This window comes from Plectrocnemia conspersa, unplaced genomic scaffold (assembly GCF_051122295.1).
Source record: "Plectrocnemia conspersa isolate PC_06_02 unplaced genomic scaffold, ASM5112229v1 ptg000009l, whole genome shotgun sequence".
NCBI lineage: Eukaryota > Metazoa > Arthropoda > Insecta > Trichoptera > Polycentropodidae > Plectrocnemia > Plectrocnemia conspersa.
In genome coordinates this window covers 28,777,196-28,802,803 of record NW_028277173.1, presented here as the reverse complement: position 1 = coordinate 28,802,803, position 25,608 = coordinate 28,777,196, and the positions used below count along the sequence as shown (strand labels likewise).

The following is a 25,608-nucleotide window of genomic DNA, read 5'->3' as shown; positions in this document are numbered from 1 at the left end:
GGCCACGATGAGTCTTGTAATTCACTAAACAAAGGAAATTACCTTGAATTTTTAAATGCACTTCGAGAATACGATTCTGTTTTGGATACTCATTTAAATACTGCAACGGTGTTTCGTGGTACTTCCCCATCCATACAGAATGACATAATTGAAGCAATTGGTGATGTTATTAAAGATCATATTAAGGAAGAAGTAAATTCAGCAAATTTTGTCGCTATTATTCTTGACGAAACTTCAGATATAATGACGAACTCACAGCTCTCGACAGTTTTGCGTTTTGTTTATGAAGGTAAAGTTTACGAGCGGTTTATTGGCTTTACAGACGTTAGCTCTGATAAAACAGACGATGGCTTATTTTGCCACGTTGTAAATATAATTGAAGAATTTCAAATTCAAGAAAAATTAGTTGGACAGACTTATGATGGGGCGAGTGTAATGAGTGGGCATATTAATGGTTTGCAAGCCAAAGTACTCGAAGTTTATCCATTGGCCATTTTTACACACTATGCTCATATGTTGAATTTAACATTACAACAAGGTCTTTCCAATATAAAAGTGTGCAAATCATTCTTTCAAACTTTAAATGGATTGTCTGCATTCTTTTCGAAATCTTCCAAACGAATAAATGCTTTACAAGAGTTTGTAGCTAGAAGACTTCCTTCTGTTACACCTACAAGATGGAATTACACATCACGGTTAAGTAACACAGTGCAAAAATACAGAAATGAATTTACGGACTTTTTTCGAGACGTCGTGAAAAATTGTGAACTATGGGACCCCAACACTGTAATAAAAGCACGAGGTTTTCTTAGCTTTTTGGAAGATTTTGAAACAAGAAAACTTCTCCACATATTTTCAAACCTTTTTGGAAAAACTGATGTGCTATACAACATTTTACAATCCAAATCTTTTGACATATTATATTGCTGTAAGAAAGTTACCGAAATTTTGCAACAACTCAGACATGAACAGGAAATAATTATGAAACATTATGGGATTTTTATGTAACGGAAGAAAATTATCCAAGACTGAGTAATGATTTGCTTGTTGAAGAAAAGCACGCGTTTAGCCAACTATTTAATACAATAGTTGATAATATATGTAAGCAAATTGAATACCGTTTTTCTTCAATGTCCAAATTGGAATATTTTCACCTTCTGGAGAAAGAAAAATATGAGCAATATAAAGGAAAATTTCCAAATGAATTACTTACCAAACTGCAACAATTCTATGGAACATTATTTGATTATATAAGTTTAAAAAATGAGCTTGCTGTTCTTTATCATTTGCCTGAATTTGCAGAGAAATCTGTTCATGAGCTTGTATAATTTATGAACACAAATAATCTTGAGTCAGGTTTTCAGAAAATAGATAAATTAGGCAAACTAATATTAACTCTTCCAAGCAGTACTGCTTCAGCAGAACGTTCATTTTCTGCTCTGAAACGAATTAATAATTGTTATCGAAGTACCCAAGGCCAAGAAAGGCTATGTGGCCTTAGCTTGATTTCAATAGAAAAAGGGATCCTTATGGATATTAAAAAGAAGAGCACTTTTTATGACAGCGTGATAGAAAAATTTATGATTAAAGAAAGAAGATTAGATTTTATATATAAATAATTATAATTTTATGTTTATTGGAAATTTGATATTTTTTATAATAATGTTTTAGATTAGGTTTGATGTTTATTTATTTATTTATATATGGGAAAAAGCTGTAAGGCAGTTTAGGCATGCCAAAACCTCGGCTAATTAAAATGAAAAAATGTACGTTTTTTTTTATTTTTTATAGCACACCCAATATTAACACCCACCGTACACCACTGTTGTATATACTGATTTTGAGAACGCATTCGATAAGGCTACTAGTAAAAAAATTTTGAAAAATTGATAGTTCATACCATATGGCAGATGATCGTCAATATAATATAATATTTCACCCCTTCGGGGATTCATCAAGGCTCCACTCTAGACTCTCTGCTCTTTAAATTATTTTTAATTATAAAATTATGACAGTTACAAATTTTAAGTCGATGAATTCAAATTGTTTAATTAGAGTCTTTCTCTCTACAGAGTGATATATTGTAGTTTCTCTATAGTGATGAGCTCCCTTTTGCCATTAGGATATTCTTGTGAAACAATGTAACTCATATATCTATAGAAACTTTTATTCAAGATCTCGGCATCATTTTTAAGAGCATGTGGAGATTCTCTCTTCACGTAAATGACCCGTTAATTATTCGTGTCTTCTATGACACTTTAATTCGCAGCATTGTTAAATCGAGATCACATATAAATAAGATAAGGATATAAATAATATGCTTATATATGTATACATACTATTTGGATGTTTAGTTATTATCCGTTTTTGTATCTCAGCGTCTTTGTTTTAAAAGCGTTAGAATACGATTCGCTGAGTTTTCGCAGAACGTTTGTCGCTATTGTTTAAATTTATGTTATCTGAGTGATGCAGATTCTTTATGTACATGTAAATGGGTTTACGTCAACCATCAGTACTTTAGTATAAGAAAGTACCATATTGTGTCATTTAAAGTTTTAGCTAGAGAAACTTTAACTATAGATCTTGGAATTATAGGTTTTAAAAGGTTTTTGATTTTAAATTATTCTTTTAACTTTACTTTAAAAAAGCACGCAATAAATTTCAAAACAAGGCAAATCTGACTTTTTTATGTGAAGAAATTCAAAGGCTTTCACAATAAACATATTTCTGTAGTTTGTAACAATCTGTTTTTACAAACGTGGCTTTTTTAATCATAAACCTAGTAATTTTAATGAAAAGAAATCGTTTAAAAATCAAAAATTCTTAATTTTAATTTTAATTTTTTTTTAAATTTTATAGTTTCTACCATAAGATTTTAATTAATTTTGTCTGTAACGATTTCCTAATTTTTTATTGGATTATTTTGTTAATAGTTAATATTTTTTTCGAATATTAAACTTATATTGAATCTTTATTGCAAGATACTTAATATTTAAATTTATTATTCAAAATGTGAAATTGTAATAAAAGACACGTTTTTTTATTTTAACTTAAATTATCTAAGCATAGTTTAGTTAGTTAAATTATATTTGCAGTTTATGAGTAATTGCCTTCTCTTTTATAATACTTAAATTTACAATAGATATTTTATTTAAGAACGGAATAGCGTAGTCCGTAACGTCGCAGACTAGTAACTCTGAGGTCACAATTTATAATTATTAATATAGATATCACCAATTCCCAGACTTTCAGTCTGGTGATTTATACTTACTTGTAGCTATTCATTATATCTGATTGATTTACTCAGTTGGTACACATTTACCCCGATGTAACACATTGGGCTTACGTCTGTCAGGTTACAATGTATGATTTAGGAAAAATAAATAAAAAAATATAAATTATTTTGCTGGTAATATTTATTTTTAGCGAAATCATATTTTTTTATATTGTATTAATATATTATATTTATACAAATACGATATATTATTTAAGAATCGCTTAAAAACAATTTTACAAAAAAATCTTCTTATTTTGAAGATTTTCGACTTAAAAATCCTTAATGATCGAATATTTTTTATTAAAAAAATTTTTACTTACCATTAAACTTTGTATTATTGTTTTTAAATGAATAAATTATAAGACATTATTTTTAGTTAATTTAATGGTTTTCTTTGAAATTTCGTCAGATTTCTATAGAAGCATAATAATTGATTTTTTATAATTTATTTAGAAGCCATTGCCACATTTATTAATTTTTGCAATATATTCAATATTGTAATTTTTTCTGAACAAGAATTTATACATATATTTTAAAAATCGACTTTTAGAACTTGTGAGATTACTTTAATTTTTTGCTTATTTTTTAACACTTGAAAATCTTCACAAATTTCAGACATTTAGCTTAAGACTAAATACATAATAATTATTAGTATTTATAAATCCATTCAATATACTAACATTACAGGTGAATCTTAAATTCTCTAAAACATTATCTGCTTCTTAACAGATTACGAAATTTTTCAATTCCTTTTCTATACAACAAGAATATAGCAAAGTTAATTCGACATGTTTAATTAATGTGAAAAAAATATTTTAATGCGAGTGCTCCTATGATTAATTATAAAAGACTAATTAAATTAATTATATTTACATAATACTTCTAGCATATAAAACGGTTTTAATTTTATTTATCAAAACAAAAAACGGGTTTTAAAAACCTTCATACTTAAATGTTTGAGTTTAATTATTATATATGCATTATTTTACTATTATACATAACCAGAAAAAAACAATGTTCCTTTGAACTTGAAATTAATTAATGTATTATTGTAACTTACATATATATTAATAAAAAGCCAGTATTTTAAGTACACTGATTTAGTTTTTACAATTAAATTCTAAAACCCTACTTTTTTACATTAAATTGTATTATATTAGAATTACACCTATTACGTTAAATTACTTTAAAAAGTAATTCTCTTACGAACACGCGACATTATAGTCTAATATTTATTTAATATAAGTATTAGCGTTAATAATCGTACTTATGATTTCGTCGTCCCACTTTCGAAATATCTTAATAGATAATACCATTATTTTACTTATTGTACCAAAAATGCATTAGTTTTTATATAATGTAAACGAAAATATTTTTACTGTAAATATATTTAAATTAACCAGTTAATTTATCAACATTATATAAATGAAAAAAGTGAAAGTTGACATGTGATATAAAAATTAAAAAACATACTTTGTATTTTTCTAAAAAAAATACAAAACTTTTGTACAGTGAAATATTTTTTTCGATACCCTTTAGAGCTTTATAAATTTAAACTGACAGGATAACTTAATAATTGTGATTTATCACAAAATTTATAAATTATTATATTCTTACTTATCTTATATTTAAGATTTTTTTACTTATGCTATATTTAAAATATATTGCAATCCAGGAACATCATTTCAGATTTTTTGGGATGGATGCAAAATTTGAACAGTTAGTGGGTATTTTTTTTAATCTTTCGATTTGATTAAGATTCATAGTATTTCATTAAATCACATGCATTTTCTGTTAAAATTTAAGCAGGGAGAAAATCTTAAATTAATTTGGATAAATCTGTCAGGATTATCCATGATCGTTGCTTCGCTAAAAATGTTATATAAATAATTGATTTGCGTCCCTCGATTTTTTAAAAAGTTTTTTCGTCATTATTTACGAATCATAAAAACCGTATATTTTACATTAAAAGACGGTATTTTGTGTCTGGTTATCCCTGTATCGTCAACATCGTCAAGAAACTATACTTTCTTTTAATTCTCAAGTATATCAATAAAACTACCTTACAGAATAACTTACTTCCGCCACTTTATCTAGAACTAATTCATAAGAGTTTTATTAAAACTTTTAAACTGCGGTGAAAACATACATTTTACAGCCAAAACTGTGTGATTAAAAAATATTTAATTAAAAACTAATACATGCTCAAAATTTCCTTTTTGCTTAATTATTTATAAGCAAATCAAGCAATTATTAACATATTAGACCGTTGTACAATATTCATATATATAAATAATATTCTCACTGATATCATGCTTATATTTTACACAATGGTTATTGGATTACATATGGTTGCATCACAATACATCTGAGAGTCATCTATGCGATCCCGCTGATGGACGGTGAAATTCTCGGGTCATCTCGGTATTATTTTATTACCAAAGAGAAGATGATCGATTGAGCAATATAACTCTTCCGATGGATCGTCCGCGAAAATCAAGAACAATCGGACGGACATTGTTTAGCGATTGCGGAGGAGAATGATGATGGGTTGCAAAACTTTTGCTTGAAAGTTGGGTGCCAAGCGCTGGCAGACAACTGTTAGATGACCCTGCGAACCGGTCAGGTGAAAATGATTAAGATGAATCCTAGAAGTTTCATAAAAGCCTTAACTGATTTCATTTAAATTCCCATTAAACATCATTAGTTAAAACTTTAAGCTCATATATACGTTATTAAGCTATAAGGATGTTCTTTAGGTTTTAATAATCGCGGGTATTTTAATAAAATTAGTTATAACTGAGAAAGCACAATAATATATTTTATTTTAATTGACTTATGTTAAAATAGGTCGCTTATAGTTTATTCATATTTATTTTTGTATCATACGGTCCATCAAGACATTAATAATATCGATATTTACTTGAATAGCAGTAGCAATTATTTAAATTCGTTATCTAATTATCTAACTATATGTGTTTTTTATTACATATAGAAATACATAAAATAAGTGTAACACTGCAGCATAACGCAACAGTAAACAAATTACAGCTCAGAACGTCTTTAAGTGCAATTTGGTATTTGATATCGATTAAAATCCAAGGCGAACGCTTCAAATCGATGCTTTCAGTATATATACAAGTAATATCAAATCGCGTGATTGAATTTCACGATTTAATTCCAACTCGCAGGAGAACGGGACATTTTCGGATTCGAACCGAACGCAATTTATACACACATAATAACACAGTTAAGGTACAACGTGTGCCAAAAGTGTAACAGAAACGACATGTAAATTGTCGCAATACCGTGTGTGATATATTTGAATAATATAAATAAAACACATCGTACGTTTCAATACAAATGCTTAAATTGCTAAGAGTTTTATTGTTTGGTAGAATTGTTGCAAAATCGAAATTGATTTTGCAACGGATAGAAGTGAGAAATTGTTTGACCTTACAATTTGGTGAGTCTCGATTATTCGACTTCCATAAATTTCCCATAGTTTTGTATACTTCAGATCAAAGATTTAAGCGAAATAAATATTTTTTGTTAAAGAAAGGCCTTGACACAAAACTTATAGATACAATGAAGGAAGTGAATTCATAATAAAATATTTTAAGTAATATTTTATTAATAAAAAATATGATTGTTTATTTCATTAACAGGTTTAGAATTCAGTAAGCCGATTAAAATTAATATCACTGTGTATTGAAATAGTCAATTGCAAAATATATGTACGTTGAAATGTTAAAATCATCATCATCATAATAATCATAATCATCAACGTTGGAAAATGAAATTCTTTATACGTGTATTGCGATCGATCAAATACATTTTCATGTGCCGATCTTAATACCAATAAGTTACACTATTTTACTTGAAACATATGCAGAAAAAAATCTTTCAATCAATGATTTATATCATTTAATTTTCTACTTAATTATGGTCTGATTGATCAAAGATCGATTGATCAAAGTGGAAGCTGCTGCTTCCATTAAACGTTTGATGGTCGTCCTTGTCGATTAGTGTGAGTTTGTAAATTATATAAAATCTGAAGCAAAGTGTTCTGGCTTATACCTTTGAGAATTTAATTCCATTTTAACATCCCTTGATCTTCTGACCAATGATGATGATTAAGGGAGGAACCAGACTTTTTGCTATTATCACAGATGAGTGCAGAACTGCGTAACGTTTGATTTAAAATTTATAATATTGACAACTTCGGCATTCTATAAAATGCCGAAGTCATTTGGGTACCTGTCAAGCAACGTATTTATTTGCAATTGGCACCAAAATTTGACTTATTAACATACGTTAGTTCAGTAGACTTGTTATGTGAAGATGTTTTAATGCTTTGAAACTGTTGATATATTTTGTTTGATGTTTATTAACCTTTTGAGTAGTGATACACATTTTTTAATTTGTTAATTTTTCCATAATTATTGCTTTAATTTATTTCACTACTTTTTTGTATTAGTATTTTTTAATAATTTATTTTAACACTTTTCTAATAATAAATTTCGTTAATTTATTTTAGCTATTTATTTTATATTATGTGGTTTTTGTAGGTTTTATTTAGTCAACACAGAAGCTTTCAATATTTTTTATAAAATTAATATAAAATATTTTTGTTATGTTTAATTTATTTCGTACTCTCTAATTATTAACTATTATTTTCTAAAGAAAATATTTACATTAATTTAATTTAAAAAAAATATAAAATTATAATATTTTCTAATTATTATATATATGTAAATATATAATATTACTAGCTAGGGTACCTCTAAACAGTGAAAGATCGACCACCGTACATGTACGGCGATACTCCTTAACCCTTTGAGTAGTGAGGTAATTTATACACATTTTTAATTTGTTAGCATAAACCTGGAAGTGAGTTAATTTTACGTATTTTTAAATGATTTTTTATGTTGGTATGTGTTAATAATTTATACAAACACTTTCTATTATTAAATTTCGTTAATTTATTTTACATATTTTTTGTATATTATTGAGCTTTTGTGTATTTTTTTATACCAATTCAATGGTTCTCAATATATTTTTACAAAATTAATATAAAATATTTGTTTTCATGATACTGTTTATTGGTATTATTTTCTATAAAAATAATTTACATTTAATTCAATTTTAATTTTTTTTTATATAAATATAATGTTTTTTTTATTTATTACATCTTTAGTTATATATGTGAATATATAACTATCTGGAAAACCTTAAAACACTAAAAGAACGACCGCCGTACATGTACGGCGATACCGCTCAAAGGGTTAAAAGGTTAAGTAGTCCCTTTTAGCGAGTCTTTCGCGACTACTTGTAGCAATAATGAGTGGTTCTGACACATTAATAAATATAAGCAACATGGCATTGTTTTACTAAAAAGCTCATAACTTCTTATATATAAAACTTACTCTTATATTTTTGGCAAAATTTAAAATGTTTTACCGGTATTTTAAACACGGTTTAAACTAGTTTTTAGTACAAAAAACATTCTTCAAGTTTAGTCTAGGATCTGCATACAACATTGACTATAGTTGTTCGTCATTAATGCGAATAAGACGTTCAGATCAGTGTTCCTCTTTTAACCTGATAAATTTCCTGAGCAAAACTTGTTGAACCAAATTCGAAACATTGGAGTTTTCAACACATTTTCACGTGTATTTTTAGTCGCGGTAGTTGCATTACTTCCTCTTTTAATTACATATAACATGCAATATCAGATAGTAATTTTATTCTTGGCCATTAATATTATTGTAATTGGAATTATCACACTGATCAAAAGTATCCTTTTCAAAAGCAATGACAAAAAATATGTTTTTAATTGCAGACAACCATTTAACACAATCTGCAAATAAGTACTGTTTTAATGGCTACCACTTTCGCATTAACAATACTGTTTGTTATACTACATATTTTGTTAATAAATTAAATATTTAATAACAAAAATACTGGTTCATGATTATGATTAAAAATAAATAACATTTTTTTAATCATAATTTTACATGTTTATATAAAATCATTGAATATTCTTGTAAAAAATGGTAGAAGAAATCAAAATTTTACCCAGATTTAATATTTTATATAATTTGGATGTATCTAGTTTAAAATTTATGTAAAACTTTATTTATTTTATTAAAAGGGAAAGTATACAAAAAATATTTATGATATTATTTTTTCATTGTTACAGATCAAAGCGTCCGGATCCATATTTTAACCCATCAAGTGCGCGTTGCATAATATATTTAATTATTATTCAAAATAATCATTACGCTGGTTTCTATTATAATATGTCAAGTGCTAACAAGAGTGAAGTGAAGTGAACACACATACACATAGATAAAAAGCGTTCAATCAGCCGAGTGTCGAGAAATGAAAAGAAAGAGAAACAGGTGTAACGAGTCGCCATCGGTGAGTAATCTTGTCAATTTTCATAGCAGTATATCAGATAATCAGATTTATATCGGATCATTGTATGTGACCAATCGATGATAAAATTTAAAAAATCATTATGGCACATTTATTTTGACAACGTATATTTAATACAAAAATATTGTACTGAATAGTTGATCATTTCTTGAAAAATATTTTAAAACCACTGGCGATAGATAGATAGATGATTCATAAAAGGCCGATGACACTTTGTGTCATGGTTGATTAATATTATGACAAAAGAAACGGATCTTTTGCTTTGTCAAAGATGTTATGCTAAATCTGTCTGGCTGTCATTTTAATAAGCGAACAGTAAAGCACCGTTAAATTGAAACTTTAAAATTAAAATTTTAATGGTAATATTTCCCACTATGCTGGCGTTTATTGCAACCCGAATATGTTATTTGTTATATTTGACAGCTCTTTTTTATGGTCGCAAAACATTTTTTTATCTATGAGTACAATTAAAAGTCGCAGAATCACATATCGTTAATATGATTCAAAATGTATAATTGTATAATTGACTATGCTGTATGTAAGGACCTATGCTAGACTATAAAAAAACGGATAAAATCTAAATACTAGTCGTTTTCTTCATATTGTCTCATTCAAACTGCAAGGCATTACTCTTCATTGATCATACAACCGAGTGATAAGAATTTGTAGTGAAATATCATAAAATAAACCTTGAAATTTAATTGAACTTGACGTACTTTTTTTTAGATGTTACTATTCAGTGCATCGTTGATACGATTAGATGCCATGAACGTTAGCGACAGCCTTAAAAAAATCTTGGCAATTGCTTTGCAATGATATTATTGTTATAAATTTAAGAGTATTGAAACAAATTTATCTGCTACTCGTATCACCTTACAATATTTTTGAAGTGATTCTGTGATTATAAAGTACATTGATTTAATTTTTTCACATTTTTCTCAGTAGTTAATATACTAAACCACCCATCTCTGTTGTCATCTTAAACATTTCGCGGTCCTCTTAAGAATATTTTTAATAATAAGAAACCGTTAGTTTCAATATTTAAATCTTACTAAAAGTCTTCTTGAACATTTTCACTACTTTATTTCATTAAAATCAAATTCTTAGTACCATATTTTTTTAAATATAGCAATTTCTGAGGGTAAAGTGTGACTGTAAAACACAAATTGTGCGTTACATGCGTATCTAGTACAAAATATGCATTTTAAAATGCCTAATTGCTAGGGGTAGAGTATTGTGATGACTGATTTTATTTGGCTACGCTGGAGCCACGCAATTGATCGTAGTTATAAACATTTAAAAATTATATAAATTAAATTATCGATAAATCGCCCTCTACCATTTAACAATATATTAGAAATAGAATCTTTTCATCAAACATAGCACAGTGAAATTTTATTTTTAAAGCATGTTTTTAGTATTTAATTATAAAAGTTCGTGACGATCAGATATATATGTTATAAATGGGCCATTGCTGAACGACACTACTATTTTTGGTGTTTGCAAAAATCAAGAGATAAAACTAACCTTTTGTGTGTCGCCATATGGCAAATGTCTAATTTCGAAATAAAAAAATGTTCGAGAGTAACTTTGCGGTTGCACGCCGCAATTTGGAAGTAGCCACAAAGTTTTTGTGACAATTATTTTTTTTGACAAAAAAACAGAGACTATTTTCTATGTGACATCATCGCATTCCAAGTATGTTATTCTATTTAATAATATTTATTAGTTTTGATAGCAAATTCATATTCAATTTCAATGAATTGAAAAATAAAGAAGATTAGATTATATATGTATATATGTGTGTGTTTTATATACAATATTGATAAAAATAATTTAAATCATTGATTCCTACCATAGTATTGTACATTATCTGGTCTTGATGAATCTTATAAATGGCATTAATTGTATTTTTTAATTATAGTCTCAGTATTTATTTATTGATGAACTTATTGACACAATATAAATTCTTTGTTATCCCTACAAACTAGTGTGTCCTGAAGGACCGTATAATACGGAACATTATATAATAATGCTCTCCTTAAAAAATGAGACTTAAAGTGTATAAATTATTTTAATATTTATATTGGAAAATTTGTAAATAGTAATTAATTAGTATTATTAAGCTATGTCACTTTTACATATTGCTTCAATAAATTTATCATTACTTGAAAGTAATGACAATATTATTAAGTGTGTATTTTTTATTACTTACTAATGCTTAACTGTATTATTTAGAAAGCATCCTTAAATTCTGATCATAAACATGTGATAAAATCTAATGAATCATATTTATTTATTAGCAAAAACAAATTGTGTCATCATCATCAGACCATCACAAGATTGTATAACAAAAAAAAACAAACAAACAGAAAGAATCTCGACATAAAGTCACGAACGTTAATCGCCGTTTCGTTCTAACAGCCATTTTTCTAGCTCGGATTCAAAATCGGAGCATTTAGGTCAAGTTCTTCTTACCTCTTTGGGGGTCAGACACGATCAGATTTTATTTATTATGCGGAATATGGTAATGTTTGAACGCTTTCATTTTTTTATCATCATCATAATACACACATATATGAGCATAATGATAATATTACCTCACAATGCCTTTCAGAGCGAAAACTTTCTTCTTCCGCGGCGGAAGATCGTCGTGCGTGACTGAATCGTGTTCTTTTTATTCTAATTTTTATAATAACGTCGCCATTTTTAAAAAATATATAACAAAAGTTTGTGAGTATTGTTTAATGAAGCGTCCCGGTGTTTGTTAGTAAAATCTATTGGGTTATATAACAGTTATTTAAAGGAAAAAAAATAAACGCGAGACGATAATAATTCAATATTTTTACCTTTTTACATTAAGCTGCTTTTTCAAGCGGTACTTCAGTATAATTCAATCGTCTCTAAAATTCAGATTAAACTCTGAATTCTGTAGTTTCTAATGGTTGACGTAAAGAGAGAAGCGGCTGCGCTCTCGATATGGTATAAATGTGTGTAAGAGTGTCTAGATACGCAAATAACTTTGTATTTGTTATTGACTATTTAATTTGTAAATAGTATTACTTCATCATGAATGTGTTTATCACTGACGTAGATCATAATTTTGCTCTTAGAAAGTCTGTATAAAACAATTACTTTTATAGGTTTTTAGCAAGTCATGTCAAAATTTCACTTTAGGGATACAAAATTCTAACGAATTATGAATTGTTTTTATCTAAATACTTGAAGATAATTAATTAAATTCTCATAAAACCGTTTATGCATTATCCTTGCGCGTCAGGCGCGTACGTTGAAAAATGTTCCTTTTCGCTCGCTTGCATGTTAAGTGACAAGAGTGAATGGGAAGAAGTGGGCGTGCGGAACACATATAAAGCACACTCTTATCTCTCAGTCACTCTCATCACGCGAGCGAGCGAAAACAAATGTATTGCACAGTACGTGCCTGCATAAACAAGTTTTTTTGCCACGAAAAAAAGTTTCTAAATCGATTCCGCTGTTAAATTATCCGCCAATAAAATAAATACAACCCATGAAATTGAACACAATGTCTGCATATACAGATACCTTTGTTTAGTATAAGTTTCAAAACTGATTGATTTGTTTGATTATTATATATAAAAATTACCAAAAAATTTAGAACAAAATATAAATTGTTTTTCTATATCTTATATATAGTCTGATTTCGAATCAGCCTTACTTTTGTCAACATAAATGGAATTTTAATTGTGTTAATTCATTTTCAAATAGATTTATTTCATACCTGCCGTAAATTAATTTAAAAGTGATCAAATCGGGTGATCAATCAAACCAAAATAATAGTAAATAGAACAAAATTATAACAATTAATAAAATCTTTAAATTCTAATACAAAAAATATTTCGTGTTTTTCTCCCGTTTTTAATTTATAAAAGTTGAGAAATAAAGTTTCTCGTCTCACGCATATAAAGTATTAAAAAGAGTAGCTACATATTTTTTAAATAAATGGTTAGTAATATTAATAGTAATTCACTTTTTGATAATCGATTAGTACATCTATGACATTTTTTGTATAAAATATTTAACACATACATTGCGTACGGTGTGCACAAATTTGTGCGTTTCAGAAACCTTCCGTTGCGTCGGTGTGCACAAATTTGTGCGTTTCGTCATTTTAACTTCATACGAAAAAAACCCACGTAAACTGCGTATTTACTGTAACGTATTTATTTAGGGATTTACCTACAGATGTTACTAATATCATATTAACTAAAAATAGTTCAAAAAAATAGAAATTCTAAATTCCAGAGGCTCAAAACTCAAGTAAAATAAATTCGTTTCAAGATGTATGTTTACATATATATATACAATTTTTTTCTATGTAATTATCTCACATATTATTTATTAGAAATAGTGAAATCACTCAATACCAAATTGCGAATCACATATCAATAATATATAAATATATTTAATTAATTTTTAACACTTAACGGTCGATTTACGCGGCGATATTCGCAAGACACCCAACCGTCCAATTTCGAACAAATGTAACGTTTCCGTTAGGCTAAGCGCACGCTGTTAAAAAAAAAATGTTAACGAAAAACCCCACCTTATCGGTTTGATTCAGGTAAAGATGTTAATTTTTTAGAGATATGTTTCTTGAAATTCTTATCTACAAAATTACAAAAAACCCAAAATATTCAAAGGTAACCGCATAAAAAAAAGAAATGTTGAGCTAGACCTAATATCTAAGTACATATTATCAACCCGAAGCATTATAACAAAATAATCAGTGATTCTCAACTTTTAATTGCGTTAATTTATTTTACAACTTTTTGCATTATTATATTTTGTTAGGTTTACAATATATTTTTGTAATTTATTTCGTACTCCTTCATTTATTGATACTATTTTCTAAGAAATAAATTACAGTAAATCAAATTCATATTTTTATAATATAAAATATAATGTTTTTTATTTATCATTATTTTCTATATATGTATGTAGAGGTATCGTGGGCATTTAAATGCAGATTCACCAATCCCAAATGTGATATTCTATAATATTTAGACCTGAAATGATCCTGATCTGTTCAAATTAAATAAACTGTTCTCAACATGTTTTCAATTACCAACACATTGAATACCGGGCATTATTCCTAAAAATGGAGCGTGCGGCGGGGATTATTTGCAAAAATAAGGACTTTAATTTGTGTAACTATCCAAGCACATTGGTGGTTCGAGTCTTTATTGGATGCGAAGTATACAGTAAGTGCGCGTTTTTCATTATTTTAACACATTGCGTACCGTGTGGTAAAAATACAAAAAGTGGTAAATATATAATATTAAAGCAATAAAATGTTTAGAATCACTGATAATTTTTAATTATATTAAATATACTATATAAAATAATAATACATAAATTATAACAGAAATATAAAATAATAATACATAAACAATAAAAGACTACATTTAGCCATAGGCAAACGTTACGTTTGTTCGAAATTGGACAGTTGGGTGTCGTGCAAATATCGCTGCGTAGCTTGACCGTCAAGTGTTAAAAATTTTGAATTGATTGTATAGGTCACAAAATTAGATATTTTCGGTTTTTATTATATACAACAGTATTTTATCATCATTTTATTATTATCTTTATTGTTTTTATTCAAAAATATATATATTTGGTTATTCTAAACTAAAAATTATATTTTATTTTATTGGTACGCGATCCACAGTTTGACGTTTACTGATTTTATCATTGCGAATACAAAAAACCGATCATCATAAATCTGTTTTTAAAATTTGACGTTAAAACGTTGACTAATTAAAGAGTTACGATGTTTTAAAAAAAATAAGTTTGTATCCTAATTTTCGCAAATAATCCCCGCCGCACGGCTCCATTTTTAGGAATAATACCCAGTATTCAATGTGTTAAATGAATTACTGATTGCTTAGCAATTGAGAATTTATTTTAGTTACTTAAAAGTGAATCAAAACTACTAAGCATTTTAACTCATTGTTACGATCTACATATAAAAATATTAAAATAATTAATAAACGAATTAAGCCAAATTAAATATATTATCTGATAGAATGTTGATATTATTAGTTAGATATATATAAAATATTAGATCAATATATAATATACATAAATTACAATAACTGTCGGACTCTCACTGGTATGAGGTACCGTAGCTAATGTAAAAATAATAAAATAATTAATGAACATATTGAGTATAACTAAATATTATTATTAAATATAGAAAAAAATCTATATTAATTTATTTATTATTAGATTAAATTTTAATAATGTTAGGTTGTAAATATAATATTAGATCAATATATGTATATAATAAAAATATGTCAGACTCTCACTACTGCGAGGTACCGAAGATCACATATTTTTTTTTAAATAACTAATAAATAATTTAGGTCAAATTCATAATCATTATTAAATATATATTATCTTCAGGCGCGTGTGATGAGATACATTCCCTTTCGCTCGCTTGCGTATTAAATGATGAGAGTGAGTAAGAAGAAGTGGGCGCGCGGAACGCATGTAACGCACGCCCTTATCTCTCACTCACGTTCGTCACTTAACACGCGAGCGAGCGAAAGGTAATGTATCTCAACATACCTGTGTATAACAAAGTACGTTATACTCAACTATATTAATGTAATTAACTATTGATTTTACACAACGATCATAAAATTAGCAAAAAATTAGAAACTGGTAATTTTAATAAATATTTTTTATATATATATTGAAAAAAGCATATTATTTTATTAAAAATATAACATTAGCTTGTTAAATATAAATCAGCGAAAACATTGTTTTATTGCAGAGCTATTTTTATGAGAAAAAAGTAACATATTACATTACAAATATTAAAGTATTTTTTTTGATTTTTTTTATATTTTTTTTAGATATCTTATACTAAAATTCTAATTTATATTTTATAAATTTATATTTAATTTATAAATTATAATTTATTTTTTAATGTTGCATAAAAGTTATTTCTATATTCTTTATTAAAAAAATAATAAATAAAAACACTATTTGCTCAAAATTGCAAATATATGGGAAAATATATTAGATGTGTATAAAAATACTTTATTTTACTTACACATGCATTTTTTTATCATCATAAAGGCAACCATAATAACCATATTTATTTTTTGATATATCTAAAACATCCACTCGTTTTTAAATTCACAAAACTATAGATATAATGAACAGTTTTATAAGAATACAATCAGATTTATTGAAATACTTTCCAAGTAAATATGTATCTGTATTTTGACATAAAAAAACCAATCATATTTTTTACCTATTCTCTTTATACTATTATTGAGAAATCCATATAAAGTCAATATTTACTTACTATTAATTTTCTTATATATATCTTATAAGCAAATATATTTTTACAACAATTTTACTTTGTTTAATGTTAATTAAAATACTATTTTTTAATAATATAAGCTAATAAAAAAACTACCCTTATTTAATAAAATGACAAAAACCTATAATTCATATAATTTCCTGTAACTGTCATTAATCTAAAAACAGCAATTTTCGAACTTTTTTGTAATTAAAAATAATAGATTATTACTATGGTTGTATAGAATAAATTACCTGGAAAAAATACTTCTATTACCTTTAAAGCCGAGAGAAAAACAAAACTTTTACTCGAAAAATTCGTAGGATTATTAAAAAAAAATTTCATAGATATCCATAAAGAAAAATTAATTGAATAATTTAAAACATATTTAAGTGGAAATATATCAAATATTTGTCCATCTTGACCTTTCTATCCCTAAATGGGGTACATTATTTGAACCCTAAAATTTATATTATTTTAATCATTGTTTCAATTATATTAATTATTTTAGTTCACAAAAATATGCAAAAAAATAGTAATTTAATAAACTGTACTTCCATAATACTTAAATTTGATAGGGGATACTTTAAACCCTATATTGGTTCTCAATCGCATTTTTAATATTTTTTTAGATATAAGGGCGAAGTTGTCTCAAAATTTTTTTTTTATATATATAAATTATTTTTTGAATAATAAATTTTATTATTAATTAAATAAGTTATATGCCAATTAACTACGTATATTTATATGCTTCTCAAACGTTCACTTCAATTAAAATTGTACACATTAAATCAAACTGCGTGGGTTTACCAATCGGTGCGTTTAAATCTAAATTAACGTTTAAACTTGAAAGCGAGAGTTATCACCGTTTATACATTGACCATAAGTTTCCACTAAGGAGCCACAATAAATAAAAGTAACTATATACAATGTATGTATATTTTACAAGCACTGATTGAATAACTCGAGTGTCGACAACGCAACGAATGCAAATTGTGCGACGCGTTCTACCAGAAGTATTTTTCATTCACATGAATCAGGAAAAAGACACTGCTATGTTCTTTTATCTATTGTATCATAAATGTATACTTATATAGGTTACAGTAAATGTGCATTGTATTTATATCCACATACTTCATAAATGTGTATTAAGGTATTTGTAAATACAGCTTGGATGCAATTATTAATGAATATTGAATGCATGTTAACATAAAAGGATCGGTAAATGTGCGCTCAGACATTTCATTGCTACATAATTTCCTAATGTGCTAATCTACATTTGAAATATTGATGATATTATTAGAGATTGTTGATATGAATGTAGTGTATATTTAATAGATGTTTAGGCAATGTTCATTATTAATAAATTTAATCGATAAAGATAAAGATATGGATATCAAAAAATGAAGTATTTTTTTATGTTTGTGTATGTGTGCGTCGTGACAAGTGTGTGTTCGAGAATGCGCCAGTCTGAGAGTGAAAGTCGTCCAGCCTCGAGCTGAAAGTAAATCTTGTCAGAGTGGGGATTATGAATCCAGGGGTACACAACTTTATTTCAAAATAAAAATATTACAATTAAAGTAAATAAAAATTATTTAAAAAATCGTGTTTTTTGCTCTAAGCATGACTCATTACAATAAATGGACCATTTGTAAGTCACTAGCCATTACATATTATCTAGCCCTCACTATTCTTACATTGTTAGATATTCAGCATAAACTTGTAAAGAAAGATTCGGAGCAAAGTAGGTGTAACTTTGTCAGTCGATGAGACGCTTTGTAGGTCTGTCTTATATTTGTTAATGGTTGCGAAAAGTAATTAAAATAAATCGAGTGAATAATTATAATGTACGAATGAGAAACAGATTAAGTGATGATATTTGTGTCTGATAAAATGTATGCTTTAGAGCTAATAGTAGGGGCGTAAACCCAAACTTGCCATCTCTTTCTCAATTATGAATAACAATGAAATGTATAGCTCTCGAACTGACTGTGTTAACGCAAATAGGGTATATTCACTTTAAAACAATAAGGGGATCAAAATGTTTCTATACTTAATTATAAACAGTTAACTATTTTATTAGTAACAATTTCCCTAATAATTTAAAACAAATTATTGGGTGAGATTTTAAAATGGTTTATAAAAGCTTTAAAAACAAATAAAAAAATTGATAGTATTATAAATTAATTAGAAACTTTGCATATAAATAGTAGAATTAACTTAATTTTAAAGTAAGATTTTGTTACGATTTATCGCTAAGCTTAAATTGTTTTTTATTATTTATATATTTAGCAATTTTATAGTTTATAGTATGCTTTAATTAAATTCTCCATATATTTAACCCTTTGAGTAGTAAGTTCATTTTACGTATTTTTTCATAATTATTTTTGCTGGTATTTATTTTTTATTATTTATTCATTTATAGAAAAAAAAACAATGTTTATCAAAGTTTAACTGCTTTGATTGATTTTACTATTTTTTTGTATTAGTGTGGTTTAATAATTTATTTTAACATTTTTCGAATATTTAAGTTTATTAATTGATTTTACATATTTTTCGGCTTTTGTGGAATTTTTTTATGTTAATTTAGAGGTTTTAAATATTTTTTAATAAAATTAATATAACATATTTTTTGTTATGTTTATTTATGTACTATTATATATGTATAATGTTTTTTATTTATTATTTCTTCAGTTACATATGTAGATATATACTACCTGGGGTACCTCAACACAGTGAAATATCAATCGCCGTACATGTACGGCGATTGATATTTCAAAGGGTTAATATAAGGCATTTATTAAACTCTAACTTCATTAATTTTATTTTTTATTATATAAAACAGTATTTTTAAACACGCCATTAGACTAATCAATAATTCAATACTATGAAACAACTATATTTATTTTTATCTGTTTGCGTTACAGTAAAACTCAAAGAGTAGCATAGTAAAAATTCGATTTCAAAATACATTACTTAAGTTAAAATAAAACATATTATTCTGTGGCGACCATTGCTATTTCAAATGAGATAGCACCATTTCTCAGAACCATTTATAAACTGAAAAATTGTTGTGAGTCATTCTTTTCTGGTTTGAAATTTTTGAAACCTCTTCTCAGGAGCCAAAAATATTAAGTTTCTGCCGAGAAAATCCACGCACTTTAACTACGTTTTTAGGCCTGACGCCTGGGCTTTCGCCCTTGGCTTGTTGAGCCTTCACTAAAAATCTCATAAATTATAACGCAACGTGTGATCTCCGAAATTACTGTCACTCACCTGTCCTTGATGGTGACTATACTCATGCACTTAGTTGGCCATTAATATTAAACATTTTAGAATCAACTATTATAAAATATATTTTTAACGCTTTAAATCATCAGTTTTATTGTTATTATTACACATAAACTTTTGGGTGTATTAGAATATCTAAAATCCGGCTGTAAAAGACAAAACCATAAAATGACAATAAGTTGCATGGTATTATAACCAATTCAAATATATGAAGATCTTAATAAAATCAGATTGAACTTTTAGGACTCCGGTGATCCTTATCTGGCGGTCTAAACGTGAAGCAGCTGCTTTTCTTGGGTTTCTTGGAATCGTCTTAATCGAGTTAGTTAGTTTTGTCTTCTAGTGCTATTTTGCTAAAAACTGTGACGTTTTTTCCAGATAACATGTTCTTTGCTTGGTGTATTCGTGTTTAGACATATATGATGTTTTTTATTGGACGCCCCTGACCCAGGCGTCCGTGTGATGAAGAGGAAATGGAAGAGCAAGGTAACTTTCTTTCTCAGATGAAGTCATAACATAACCACATAACTTTCTGATGCACATGTTGTTCTTCCATCATCTGCTCGAATTTAATCCAGCAATCAAAAATCTGCAACAATGTACCTACATTATTTACCTCACTTATACACTCAATTACAAAAAAAAAACAATCAAAATCATACCGTACAATAATTAATGTGGATATAATAGCTCAGTTATTGGCCCACTTTTGGGGACCCCCTCGGCGTATTTTTTCTTCCACTTTTTTTTCCTCTCCCCATAATTTCCAGTTTGATCTCTTCCAAGTATCAAGACGGATTGTCCGTGTCGAAAGATTTATCTTCCAAATAGGCTCGCGGGCATCGATTGCCGGTTTGATTCAATTTCTTGTTGTTGTTCAGTGTTTTTTTTCCGTTCGTTCGTTGATTTAGTAATAAAAAAAATGTCGTGTTACAAAAATGTTTGTGTGCGAGGCTGAGAATTCCTTGAATGTTTGTAATTTCTCAATAATTTTTGTTGTTTGGTGGTTATATAATGTGCCAGTTGCCTTCTCGGTATAAAATTATCGTAAATACACACACACCAGCTGACCTAGATGCTTAAAAAACAGTCATAAAATATTCGTATTTGCTTATATCTATACCATAATTTTTAAAATTTTATACAACTCTAGAAATGAATGCTTCTCTCATGGTCAAGTACTCAGCTATATCTTATAACTATAAACAAAACACACGAAGCCGGATACAAAAATTATCAATAAAATAATTATTTTTTTACTTATTATTTTTAAATCTCTTATTTTATTTATTAGACTTTTGCAAAATATAATTTTTAAGGTGTATTAATGAATTAATGAGCTACTCAAATATCCATTAAAATTGTTAGATAGCTTAGATATCTATGAATACTAGTAATAGATTAGAGGTTTTTTTAATGTTATACATATGTAGAAAATGATAAAAAAAAATAATACATATACACTAATCAGTTTATTAAAAAATATTTTTTATTTTCTATCACACCTAGATATGGAGACGTTAAAATTTGTAAGTTAGTTTTTTATAGGTACATAGGGTTGTTAAGTAAATAAATGAATAAGTGCCATCTTGCGGTGGTTTTTTAAAATTATTTTTAGCTATTATATTTTTATATGTAGTAATATGAGCGTTACATCAATATTCATGCATTAAGTTGGAAATAAAAAATCTAATGAGATAATTAATCATTATTGTATCTTTAAAAATAATTAAAATAGTATTTAGTATCAATTTATTCAGATCTAATTTGTAGTGTTACAAAATATATTTTATACATATGTTTATTTTAGAATAAAATTATTTACTTACATTATTAATTTAATAAACACTTTTTTAATAGTGACTTTATATATTTATTTACAGTTTATTTTAAATAAACAAATATTTTAAATAAAATATATTATTTTTATTATTATTATATACATAAATCATTATAGATAATAAAAAACGATATTAAATTACCGTTATTAATTTTTTTTCTGTCAAAGTAAGCAGATTGTGGTTTATCTAATAGGAACTTGATAGGCTGACTCTCGAGGTCGGTCGACGAGAAAATTATTATTTCATCGACTGGTTATCAGTAGTGTATTTTTATATAAGTCCTGATCTAATAATAAATGTGTAGCATACAGTCTGTCAATCGTAGAAGTTATTCTCGCAGCATTTGAGCCCCAGATTAAGTGATTCTATACAATAAATTTAAATTATTATAATTGCGTAATAGTATTATTTTTTTACGATTTTTGGTTTTTAAGCAGTGGTTAATGGTTTTTGCAATTTTGTTTTTTCTGTATATCAAAAGTTTTTGGACCCGAATTTTATAGTAAAATAATTTTGTGCCTAATTGGTAGACAGATTTTATTTTCGTTTTTGTGTGAGAATTATGATCCAATGGCTAGTTTATTTAATTTAAATATACTTTAAGAAAACCAGCAAGATTGCTCACTGACATAGTCAAAAACTATTACTCATAAATTCCTGGTACTGTGTGTTTTTATAATTTTAATCGGAAAATCCAAATTTGATTTTGGTTTAAATAAATTTCCAATGGATCCTACAGAGCAATTTTTATAGATTCTCTAATCTCAGTTGAATGTAAGATGTAAAAATACTTTATAAATATATGTCACTGATTTACAGACTTCGGTTTTAATCTGGTGTCCCAATATTGTGTTTACATGGTGCCGTTTACCAGTGCTATAAAACGTTTTACTGCTAAGCCTGAATCGAGGGTCTAATTGCACGTCAACATCGAGGCAACAAACTCCTCAATATGGATAACTTTAAAATACAGCTAAAGAGGTCTAAGCCTTTTGAACTGGTCTATGTATCATTATTAATTGTGCATTGTAGAACAGAAAACTTTTGGACTACAACGGGGGAACATAGTGTTTAAAACATAAATTTTTAAATATATAGGAAATTAAATGTTGATCATGAAGTTTTAATGTTTAAAATAAAAAAAATTATATATATTCTTCGGATTTCGCTGATAAATATCATGATGAATAATTTAATTCAAGCTTTCAAAATAACTACTTAGCTAATAAAGCTAATAAAAAATATTATGTATATAAATAATAATAAAAAATATTTATTTATAATTACACTCTTTCAGTGAAACTACCTCTTTTGGGTATCACACGTGATTTAGCAGGTGCACGCGTAGACGAAGAGTGAATTTGATACATAAAAATGTTTTATCTGCTTGTTTCAATCGGTTTTTTCACATTAACAAGATAAATTAATTTACAAATAAATGTAGATAAATTAAAATCCTATATAACAGTGTTAAAACTATATTCTTTAGCATATGTGACTTAATATGAAATATATGTCACTGCCGCTACTCCACACCCAGCATGCGTATGTTGTAATAAGTTTGATAGATTATGTATATACTGAAATTTATTTTTTCTGTAGTAAACACTTTGTTTCGATAAAATACTGCTCTAAGGTTCTTAAGGCGATAAGCCCTTTTGCGCAAGCTTCGAAATTAATTTATTAAATTAAGCTTAAAGTTTGGGAGTACGTTATTATATAAAACGCTTGACTTACGTTTAATAATACTTCCTGTTTACTTAGATGACGCCATGGCAAGTTTTACAAATAAAATTTAATGTTTCTTTTTTAATGTAATTGATATACATTAATAAAGCTGTGCCTTTCGGAAGCTATATATAATAGTTATATCTTTTGTAAGTCAAATTCTTATGCCACATCAAATTAAATGATGTTCTATTCTTTTTTATATTAATTCTTGCACAAATATCCTCCAATAAAACATAAAGCTGCTGTAATGTTTTCGTTTCTATGTTGCGCGTTCATTCCTGTAAAAGTTTCAGGTAAAAAATAGTCTTTGTAAGTCGTTTTTTATTAAAAGCCAACATAGATAAAAACGTAAATTTCAATTTCGGAGGACGTAGCATATTATATTTATAAAAGTCGATGATTGCATTACAAAAATTTAATTCCAAACTTCAGAATCACATATAATAAGACACCATACCATTTTGTTTATTGATTGGTTCATTATCGACATACACCAACCAATAATCTATGATCATTTTTTATTTAATTAAATAATAATTAGTAGCAAAATTCAAATGCTTATCATTGAAAATTTCAGTCAATCAGATAAATCATTCAATTCATTAATCTAGAACAAACGCTCCGACCGTTTTGTGCAATTTCAATAATGAATTGCCAAGAAAGACCTTCGCCGCATTCAATCTTTTATCACAAACAACGACCACTGCAAATTATCATTACTGTAGATACCTAATACAATCGCAATAATTGCGAATTTCGCCATTTTTATATACCGCGCCACCGTGACGTCAATCGACGCCGTCGTAAGTGGTGGGGGGCTGCGGCGGTAGTGATGTGCCGATCGTGATCGATTACTATTCGCCCAATTAAACGCTCGCTAAAAGTGAGAGCCGAGGCGCCGCAATTAGCGAGCGTTTTCACTTTTATTCAAATAGCGGGCCGGGCTCTAAATCGTTGCGAGTGTGATAATGGCGTTACGCGTTGCGATAATGATCGTTATTATGTTATTGCATTGTGCGCGTCGTGGACATGACGCTAATTGTATGTTGGGAAACGTTAAAAGGTGTCAAAAAGGGAAACTAGGTTAGGGAGAATTATATTTATTTTTAAACAATGTAGGCACGCGATGTGTGTTATTTGAGGCGTTGAGAATATTATGGGGTAACTCTATAAGAGTGTTATAGATTAAGGGCCGGCTGATCGTATGTGTCTATTCAACGCAACGCCACTATTTAGAAAATAATTTAAATTCATTCGGTATTTTGAAGTTCAATTATGTTAGACGAATATATTTTTATTTGTTTTTTATTACAAATCTAACTATCATGACATAAAAGGTTTTCCCAATGCGTCAAGATAGCTAATATACAACAAGTTTTATTTAGCATTTCATCTACATATATACATTTCATACGCTCATATACATTCATACATACATATTAACACACTCTTTAACATAAATATAATTATTTAAAAAAAATAAACTCCTCAACATAGCTTCGAAAGAGCGATTTCGAGCACTTGCGTCTTAGCCACGACATTAAGAATGAGGGGCGCGATCGCGACTCTTGCAAATCTCACAGCTAAAAATCGCCAAACATTGACGGATTGTCGAAACGATCTCTTAGAAACTTCAAAAAGTACTTTATTAAATTCAATAAATTGCG

General features: G+C 27.4%; 1 protein-coding gene across 4 annotated transcripts in view; it reads left to right on the top strand.

Moving 5' to 3' along the window:
• Positions 1-25,608, top strand: part of mol (dual oxidase maturation factor 1 mol) — a 130,054-nt gene that overhangs the window by 31,750 nt on the left and 72,696 nt on the right. For 2 of the 4 annotated variants that reach the window (XM_088193480.1, XM_088193483.1), the window contains exon 2: positions 9,483-9,703. The exons of the other annotated variants lie outside the window; for them this stretch is intronic. The gene's annotated coding sequence lies outside the window, so the exon portion shown is untranslated. The remainder of the gene's footprint in view (positions 1-9,482; positions 9,704-25,608) is intronic. 4 annotated transcript variants of the gene reach the window in all.